The sequence below is a fragment of the Rhodnius prolixus genome, unplaced genomic scaffold (genome assembly GCF_049639745.1).
Source record: "Rhodnius prolixus isolate KJV_2025 unplaced genomic scaffold, Rpr scaffold_1, whole genome shotgun sequence".
NCBI lineage: Eukaryota > Metazoa > Arthropoda > Insecta > Hemiptera > Reduviidae > Rhodnius > Rhodnius prolixus.
Genome location: NW_027411581.1, coordinates 12,401,140 through 12,411,994, shown reverse-complemented (window position 1 = coordinate 12,411,994; position 10,855 = coordinate 12,401,140).

Sequence of the window (10,855 nt, the reverse complement as noted above, 5' to 3'; positions counted from 1 at the left end):
CTGGTTCATTAATCAAAAATATATTATACTCTTAAAATAAATTACTACTTCCAAAATATTTATATATTTTCATACTGTTTAAAGGATAATAAATAAAACATGGGTCCCAGCTTTTGTGAGTTTATATTAAAACAAAATTATCATCTCTAATATAAATATTGTCTCTTGGTTTACATAATAAGTTTAATATCATTAATATTCATCAGTACTCCATGAAATGTCAAACTTTGATCTAGGCCAACGTGTGGGCGTTTGTTTGTCTCATATCAGTACCAATTGATCTCATGAAACCCATTTCATTTTAATTTATTTTACTGCACTTTTTTTTTTACAACACTTGGTTAACTACCCAGCTCTCTAGTTCGCAATTCCACGAAGAGAGATACCTCGGAATTAAGGGATACGTGTCCCCTATCACTAAAATACTTCTTTTACCCCCAACGCGTTTCCCAGAAGTTTCAAGGATGGCTGCCCTAAGTGAAGCGTATGTGAAAGGCTTCTTAGAAGAGTGTTTTCTTCTCCAACACTTGGTTACTACCCAGAGCGGGGACCCGGAAGCCCTGCTCTCTGGAGCCAATAATACCCCTTCCTTTCCTGCAATGCTTTTTTCCCATCCACTAAGGATGGCTTCTTCCCAACTCTCTAATACAATATGAAGGCTCCATAATCCTATCTTAGAGATAAGTTCTTCTGGAGTATTATTCCGGCGAAATAGAAATGACGAGACATACTCGTAGTTCGGCTTTCGCTTCGTCTGCACATAAAAAAAACAGTAAATTTTATAGTTCTTGATTAATTAATAATGGTAGTTATAAAAATTAATCATCTGGCGGTATTTTAAGTTACTGATACAATAAACTGTGAATGGATACAATCAGAACAACATACACCTGGAATAACTACTCGTTCTTCCTGAATAACTACACGTGCTGTCTAGTCATCACCAAAATAGGAACATGGCTAGCGCACAAGATGTAGGACTGGTCATAACAACAGTGATGTCAGCACACATTTAAAGACATTGTAAAAATTAATCCTTTTTTTACTGTATGGTCTTCATGATGCTGAATGCTTCAATAACCCCTAGGACTGCATGTTGAAGAAACTGGCTGTCGGCTGTGGTTAACTGCTTGACCACACGTGCACTCTATCGGCCTTCTAAATAGTATCATGCTTCATGCCGCCCCACTTCATGCCGCCTCCAATCTAATTGAGACACCATTGTGGTGCTTTATTACTAGTGTCGTACTTGTACACTCCGAACAGTGTTCGGTCCACCATTCGTGCCATTACAAGCTGGCGCGAACTAACACAGACCCCCTTCTAAATAGCAAATTGCTAGCAGATCAATTACAAATATTTAGTACATTCGCTACACGAAGTAATAATGTGCAGGAAAAGGGGCTGGAATACTATGATTTGTTCAGTAAATAAGGTGAATCATTAGGGCTATTTGTGACAGTCAAGAAGCTAGGAATTAGGACTAACATGGTTATGTTGAGGTATTTGAGATGAACAGCTTGACGATGCGGCAAAGGCAGGCTGAATAACCCGCACAGGAAGCCGTAAAGAAATGCCATAAAGTTTAGAAAGATATGGAAAAGATAAGAATAAACTACTACTAAATAGATTCAAAAATATTAATTTGTTGAGGTTCTGTTTAAGATCAATTTTATACTACCAGCAAAGTGCCACGTTAGCCGAGAGGATAGAGGCGAGGCCTGTCAACCTTAGATGTATTGTGTTAGTGGGTTCGATTTCTGGTCAAGTCCTTGGATTTTATTTAATGTTTAATAAAATAAATTTATAGTAAAAGTATGTTTGCTAATCGTCTCCGACCACGACACCACTAATTTGGTAGTTGGACGTTAAGCTAGCCTGAAAAAATAGGCTTTACTATTTATTCCCGTAGCATTCGAAAGGACGTCCCGTCTAATCAATCACAGAAAAGAAAGTCGATTCTGTTAAAACCACAAGATACAGCAAAGTTTCGAATTTGATTCCTGATTCGTCAAGCTCCAATAAGTAACATTCAAATGTAGGCCTCATATTCACCTCAAAAACACCTCAAATATATTTGCAGACGTAGTTTTGAGAATTAGGATTTTAAGTGTTTAGTTACAGATGCATGAAAAGATACTTGCATAAAAATTTAGCAACATCCTATAACTGGGGACATCTCTCCCAACAGCCCTGTTTTGAAAGATATGCCGAGGCTGCTACGACGGAACGACTGCCACTAGGAACTGTTATCGACTTTCTAGCCTAAAGACGAAGTTTAGATTTGTGGAGAAGTTTGATACTTGACAAAGGGACTTTTTCTTTGGAGCACTGCGTTACAACATTCTTCGCAAAGACTTTTGTTGATGAATAGAAGTTTAAACTATTAAATCTTGACCATTTAGCCTGGAATGTGAAAAATAACCTCAAGAGAAATGAAAAAACTAATTGATTCCGCTTTAGAACACTTGAAGAAGTAAAATTTTTACTGCGTTTTCCAAAAAAAAACCTTGAAAAGCAACTTTTTTCATGTTTTTTAGGTCTTATTAATTTCTAGGTTTACCAATAATTTTGTTTCCAGTTTTTTTTTTTAAATATTATCAACTATAACGTGAAAATCAAGATTTTAATAACAATAATTACAAATAATAATAATAATAATAATAAGACTGATATGCAGAATTAACGAATAACAGTTTAAATTTGATTTTGGAGTTATCTCAGGAAATTTTATTATTAACATAAATCTCTGCTGCTCCTTTGTCTCCTTAAATTACTTATGCAGGTTACATTGTAGCATCTAAATTTCCCTGAGGATTGGGAGTCATTACAGAAAATAAAGAATATAATGAATCAAGTTTTGGTAGCTGTTTTTCTAAATTAGAATGCAAATTTTTAGTAAGAAAAAATTTAAGGCGATGCCATCTCTCCAGCTAACAGAATAAGTACACGAGAAAGTAAAAGAGAAAAAAAATAAATTAAAAAAAAGCTTTTAAAAACCGAGGGTTGTGGGAGGGAAGAATAGGAAAAAAAAGCGTCGACTGTTAGTGTAACCACTTAGTGTCAGAGTGGAGGAACTTCTTGCTTTCCTAGCGAAGGGGGCAGCAGGCTGCTATGTGGGTGCGGCAAGGTCAGTGGAGCATGTCGTTGAGGGGTGTGACAGACGGCCGTTCTGTCACTGTTTTTGTCATTGAATCCATTGTTGCTCACCCAGTCAACTAGCTTGAAACGTTTACTGGCTAATGTAACCACTAAAAGTTAACTTATGTTGTTGGCAGTTGAACTTTGACAAAACCGTCGCTTGGTGATAGTTCAAGGTTTCTATTTCTGCACGCGAGCTCTCACTAATTTTGACTTTCACTTAGTAGACAGAAACGTTATTGTGATTCTGTGAGTGCGTATAAGCTTAACGGAAATTGATTGGAATCACATTGTGCATAAAACTTTCTTCGGTGCACCGATTCTTGGACAAAAAAAAATGATCTTGATTGCAAAAAGTGCAACTTGGCGTCCACAGATTTTTCAAGTGCACTCTCGATACATACAACACTGTCCATAACCGGACAATGAGCTGTAAGAAACTCCTAGGAAGAGCCAGCAGCATCTGAGCTAATCCTTTCACTCAGAACCGGATATAATGTTAAAGTGCAACTACAAAGAAAAATTTTCATTGTGTATTGGCTTTTACTTCCACCGGTCTTAAATTGGGAGGATAAGGATGTTCACAGCTCCCCAGATAGTAGTGAATGTTAATAACGTATACCTACATACAGTTCTTAAAATCCTCAAAGAAGCTGATGGAGAAGTACCAATGGTACCCAAAACGTAGAGCAATAATAAAAGATATTTGAAAAGACGTTTCCTGCAATTCTATGTAGTTTTTCAATGATTGTGAACCTTCGTATCAAATCTTAAGAGATATAACAAATTTGAGTGCTCTGCACTTTTTTTAAATTCTCAATACCCTAATCGCCTCAGATCTATAACTTTGTTTTTTCTGTTTCAGGAGTTACCAATCGGATATCATGATGTCAATTTCTCTGCCATAAAAAAATAATAATAACGATGAACAACATCAAAAACTTAAGTTCTTTCTTCCACGAAGAAATCGTCCTTTGAATTCCTGCTTTGAAGCCCCAGCTAGATAACAGTGAATCTCTTGCACAAAGTGAACAATGTTGAGAAAGACTTAATCTTTCAAAAAAAATCATTTTGCGTAGTTTATTTTTTTAAGTTACCATTCTTATTTGTTCTTGCACACTATTAAGTTCATATTTATAAAACTTATGCTCGACTTATCCTACTCTTTAGGACATCTGCTTTTTCTCTGTAAATAGAAACCTATTTAATGAGCAGCGAACAAAGAGGCGGCCCGTTTTACAAAACTAAAGTATGGAAAGAAATTCCTTTACTCTTTAGTGTACCGACTTAGAGAGAGAGAGAGAGACATCTTTCAGCAAAGCTCCACAAGTGGCGTTAACAAAAAGACAAGAAGAAGTGTATCAACAGATAACAGCCCTCAGGGTGTAACCTAGACGACCCGTCAATGTTGCCAGAGCTATCGTCAAGTTCATGAAGGTTGGTTGATGAAAGAAACACAGTTTGGTGCCGGCCCCCCCCAGGCGGAGATTACCAAGCAAACAGCTGCTTCCATCTTTGTTGTAAAGTTAGTAAACTGAAAGCATACTTGCAGCTTACAGTTACGTTAAATTAACTCTATTAAAATTTGATTAAACAAAAAAATTAACCTAAGAGGAATTTTTTTTTGTTTTGTTTGCCTTTTGACTATTGACCAAAGATAAATGATGTTCAATGGTTCCCCTGAGAAAAAATTTGAACAGATTAAAGTAGTTTATTAGGGTTGAAGTATTAAGGATGAAGGAGCCATCTGCTTACAAACTTTCTCGCAATGTACTCCTATCTCGATAATGTTTATTCTATTCGATAATTCGAAAGCAAATCTATATAAGATTCACAAAACCAGTCGTAGTCTCTAATCATTTTAAATTATGATTTACATCCTAAAGAAACGAATCTACTAAAGTAGACTTAATACATCAGAGTACAAATAGATACTGTTCATTCTCACCTTTTATTAATTAGTATTAGTAGTCAGCTGTTCATTGTTTTTGGTGACTGATTCACCAAATGAATAAATGTCAATAACTAATTCGCCAATAGGATCAAAAAATAATTGCCAGTTTTCAGTCGTGATACAAGGCAAGTGAGGTCCTCTTTTTCAGTGATGAACTTCTTTTGTAATTCTAGGTACCTTTCTGTTGTTTCCTTCGTGCTGCATCACTGTCTCAAAACTGGCATTTATTTTTTCACCCTCTTAGTATTAGTAGTATTATTTATTAAGAAATATTGTGGAATCACAAGTGTCCTCAGGAGGAAACATCTGTTTTGAATCTACGTATGCGTGTGAGTGAACAGGATTGTTGCAAAACTAAAACTTTGCATTTCGTTTTCTAGTTTCCAGACTATTACAGCTTTCGAAACTCAGCTTTCTACCGTCAACCGGCGGAAGTGCGACTGTGCAGAAGCGTTTTTTTTGTTTTCAATTAATGAGATTTTCTCAAAAAATGTAAAAAAAGTAGAATGAATAATGGCTTTTTTTAAGCACGCGGGTTTTTTAAACTTCCAACTACCAAATTAGTAGTGGACGGAGGCTTACTAGCGTACATACTTTACTGTAAATTCCTTTTATTGAAACTATTAAATAGAATCCGAGGCCCCAGAATCAAGGAATCGTACCAGAGTACATCCTAGGTTTAAGCACCTAACCACTCGGCTTCAACCGTCGACCGCCATTTAACTTTGTAATCTACTATTTAGCAATATGAATCTTTATCACTTTTAAATAAAACATTCGCTTCACACATTCATCCCTCTACTACAACTATTTACATAAACTACAGCTAATGGATGGATAAGTACTCTGTGCTCCTGCCATCCTTATAGCTAAACCAAAATTAAAATCACGTAATCCTTCTGAAATCATTTTCTTGCATTCATTCTAATCGGCTATAACTTTTAAATACATTCATATTTCTTTGCTAGCTCTGCTATAGACTTAAGCACAAATATGTTGGTGGAGAATATTATGTGTTCGTGGTATATGGGGTAGACCAGCTCCATCAAGAGGTTCGAGCTAAATTTTTACTTTCTCTTACTAGGGATTAGCAGAGTATGTGCAATCGAAAGTTCTAATTTGATCATTAAAATCATTGCCTCCGAAAAACGGTCATAAGCTTTTGGGAAAATTGGAAATGCTATAACTTTTTTTGGTAGCACTGTTTTAGTATAATGTATCTTTTTTAATACTATAATAAAAGTTCAATATGAAAAATAAACTTCCTGTATTGAAGAAAATAAAATTAATGATTTTTCCACGTGAATTGAGGAAAAATTCGTGCTCATATCTTATATTTTCTTTCAGAGTCCTGTACGCTGCTGCTCTCCTTCTTAATCTTCTGCGACCTCTTTCAAAAGATCTCTTTTGAAAATCAGCGCCTTAAACTATTGTGGTTCTCTGCCTTTTACTTTCGTTCGAGGCACAAAAAAACAAAAAAGTAATATTATGTGCCATAAAATTATTATAATTACCATTAACCATACACGGCATCACATACACTCAATTTTTATGAACTCAATTCTATTGAATAAGTTGTATGAGTAAGTAAAAATAGAAGAAAGAAAAAAAGCTCGTTAGAGATTATAAATATTTTAGAATGTCACCGGTACAAAATAAACGTTGTAATTATTGCATCCGTCCCCGACACAAATACTAGCTGTAATAACGTTGCTACAATGAATTAAACATTTAACTTTTACACAAAAGCGGGGAGGTTTACGTCTTCTAGTTAAGATTGTATCTAGATGTAAGTGAAACAACACTCTGTCCTAGAGCTAGTTCCACGTGACTTCCAACCGAACTGTGCAATATAATGTTACAATTATCATGAAATGAAAAATATCTAGTTTTTTTTGTTAATAAACAAACAGTCACAGTTTTAGGTCAATGAAATATGATTAATTTCATTTTTTAATTAAGCAAGGCGGCCATTTTTGTTAGACTGGAGAACTTTTTTCTTTTTTTTTGCGTTTTGCTTGTTGAGGAAGTGGCCTACAACACCTGGAGAAACGGAAGTTTGAATTCAGAGTGAAGTTGGCTCCTAGTTCCACAATTTAGGATCCAGTGCCTCTCTAACTTTATAACTAAAAAGGAACTGATATATAAATCTGATATAAACACCTTCTAATTAAAGATCTTCCGAGAGAATTCTCCCACTAAGACATTTGTCCTGCTCTGAAAGCGCAATAAAATAGGCCTTCAGCCTCAATAGTTTTCATGCTTTTGATGGAGATTTGTAGTTTGTAGAAGAAGGTTTAATTAAGATAGGCTCTCCGAAATTTCGTGTGCTTCCATAGAGAGGTAAATACATTATCAATTTACATTAGAAGAAGCATTGATTGAGACGCAAGCTGAAAAACTTGGATGTCAAAAGATTATCAGGTTGCAATCGAAGCTTTAGTTGGAGAGCGTCCGAATCGATTAGTGTGATTTGCCATTCCAACTTCATCAGTAATTTGCAAGAGTTGCAGATAATAGCGAACCTAATAAGTCCAGAATGTTGCAAAGTGTATTTTAATATAATTCTATTCAATTTCAAACTTATCACATTTAAAATTCTTTTTGAAAAAATATCTTTAATAAATGAAATTTTCATTTATTTCAATGAAATTGAAATATACAATGTATTTTAGGCAGGCTGAAGAGCCACATAATTTGGATAAAAGAGCCGCGGGTTGCCGACCCCTGTCTTAGAGTGTCTGATTTTCCAACTATTAGCAGCACACGTAAACATTAAGTGGTGTATGTGATGGTGTAACCCTTGGTCAATCTTCAGAATAATTGTTTTTCTTAATAGAAACAAAAAAAAAGAAGTACGCACTTTTAACGTTCCTAGTAAAAATAAATCTTGAAAAGTAACAATGAAAATTTCGAAAAAAGAAAAATTATTTACAATAAAAACCTTGTTATAAACTGGTACGATCAGGTAACTATTAAATCAGATGTAGACAGAAGAATGGCTGTATCAGTGGAATGGTTTGTGGTCGATTACTACTGCCTGTTGTATGTATTGCAGAAATCAAAAGGGATTCTAAGAAGCTATTAACAATGGATGGGCGAGCATAAGAAAAGGTCGGAAACGTTAAGAAGAAATAGAAGTGGTGGATGTGTACTAAGGTAAGAAGTTAAGAGTTGATATCCCGGCCAGCGCAGAAAACTAAGCAGTGTGAAGTTGCAGAAGAAGCTGTGTCCTACAAGCTTCAATAACAACTATCCCGCAGTCTACGTTCTTTAGTCTCGCTGTTTTTCCTGCTATCTTAGATAACACACTATGTTATTTCTTATTCCAACTTTCAAACTTATTTTAATTAATTTTACATTATCTTACTCTATTTTTTTTTTCGAAGTTTTAAAATAAAACTAAAGTTTTCCAAACCAATGTTTTCTCACTAGTTTCAATCACAAATATGCAATTGCAATGCTATTTATAAGAACTAGCTGCAAAAATTTGAGACTGACAGTTAAAATATAAATCTCAGAACCCACTTTCATTGCTGAACTATTATTTTAATATAGACAGTTAAAATTTTCTTTCTACTTTGGCACAAGTTTGCAGAATTCAATCTATTTTAATAAATGATTACAATATAAAACAATAATAATGACTTACCAGTGACTGTGTACAGAAGTGCAGATTGATTGTGGGAACTGTATAAAGTATACTACATAGATTTTTTTTATTTATTTAAACCGGCCTATACAAAGGTTGGGACCGGTTCGAGTTGTGAGCTATGCGATGAAAAACACTTCTCAGACCGAACTACAGAGTCCAGTCGATTTCATTCGTCGTACATCGACAGCACATTGTGTTGGACAGCGGAGATCGTAGTTACTTGTAGCAAAGTTGTTCCTTTACAACATTGCTGAATACCAGCAAATCGTTTACGTACGCTTTTATCATTGTACAATAAACATTATTTTAACACATAACTTAATAATAATCTAATTCTTATGGCATTTTTGTTACATATCAATTTTAATGTTCATGCTCCTTTTGAATGGCTGCTAAAAACACTACCAATTAGAAACACAGTCATTTTTCTAGTTTTGGTTGCTATAGATATTTGTGAAACTAGTTGCGAACTGATTCGCAGCATTTCATATAAAACTGTCTAAAAAATGGCCCCCCGAAAACATACTCTCTACTGGAAAAGTTTAGCAGGGATGAAATACTCCAGAATCTTCCTGGATGAACCTGATAAGACTGTCCGGAGGCCGGCTGAGAAAAAGACTGAGACTGAGAAAAAGCTCCGGGCGGCAATACTCTCAGATGATGAAGCGCCTTAAATTTAAAAATAAAAAGAACGTATTCGGCTTGAATCACGTGCCTATTTTATTGAGGTAAAAGGCTCCATAAAAATTTACCAAAATACGTACGGTTTTTTTGTAATAAATTATTATTTCTCCAATCAAGGTGGTTTATTGAACGAAACGCCAGAAGCACAGGTTTAATATTTTTCTATTTAAATAAACATATTGTCCATTCCGGCGACCTCAGCCACTTTGTGAGCCAATCACTTCCAAATGAAATATTACCCTGAACAAGTATAATTAGGGCATTTTGCTGTACGCTTTGGACACCTTCCCTTAGTAGATTCTTGCAAAGACAAGTTTTCTTTTGCTCAGTAAGTGTTCAACGTTGTCAAGGTCTTCACGGATCTTGGATTATATTCCAAGATACCCAGCAAACCATCAAATCTTCAGAACTTCCTGAAATCAACATATTTACTTATAGAGCTAGACATTAGAGAACAACTGCTTGGTTTAGGAGCTTCGATGTCCAGTAACGGGTCGAATGTTAAAGTAAATTCCGTTTTAAGTACTACAGTCACAGCTAAGGAAGTCCCAGTAGTTTTACTAGTTTAATAGGCTTTTTAGCCACTCCTTTGAAAAAAAGATCTAGTTTCTATTCACCAACAGAATAGAACTAAGCCATAAACATGAGGCTTACTTCCTTCTAGTAAGCTAATCAAGGGTTTAAAAACTGAAACCTCTCGCATGCAAGCACCAAGTTAATTTGATTTCAACTATACCAAACTTGGGAGAATTACTTATTGGTTACCAAACCTATACTCAAATTAATTATTAATCTGATCAACAAATTATTAGATTCAACGTTAGTTGAATTAAATATAAAATTATATAATTGTAATAAAAATAAATTGATAATATAAATAAAAGTATGACACAGCCATATCGTTCTGTATGGTCCCATACTATTGGATCTTTGTCTTGATTAAAAATTAGGAATAAGAAAACATAAAAATAAAAAGAAAACCTCAAAGTGGAACCTATTATTATGTTTATAATCAAATTTGTTTTTGTTAGATCGATTTTGAATAGCGAGTGTAAGCAACCGGTTCCATATGATGGTACAACATTGGAAGTTCATCATTGCCAGGGCTGCTGCAGACGTACTCACGCACTGTCCAGCTTGCCGACCGTGCCAGGAGGAGTAGACTTCATTTACCAGAGAGAGAGAGCTAGCTGATGTCGAAGGAGGAGTAGCCACCACACGAACTTACAGCGTCAATAAAGTTTACTGATAACAATCTCGACTTCCCTTTACTCCTTCTTCTTCTTGTTCTTCATCTTCATCGTCCACTACTTCATCGTCAGAGACTTAATTTTTTTCACTCTCATCTACTTCAGCTTTCTTCCACACCAGCGCTTTATTCCGTTTAGCTTTACCCGCTTACAGTATGACTCACTGAAGTA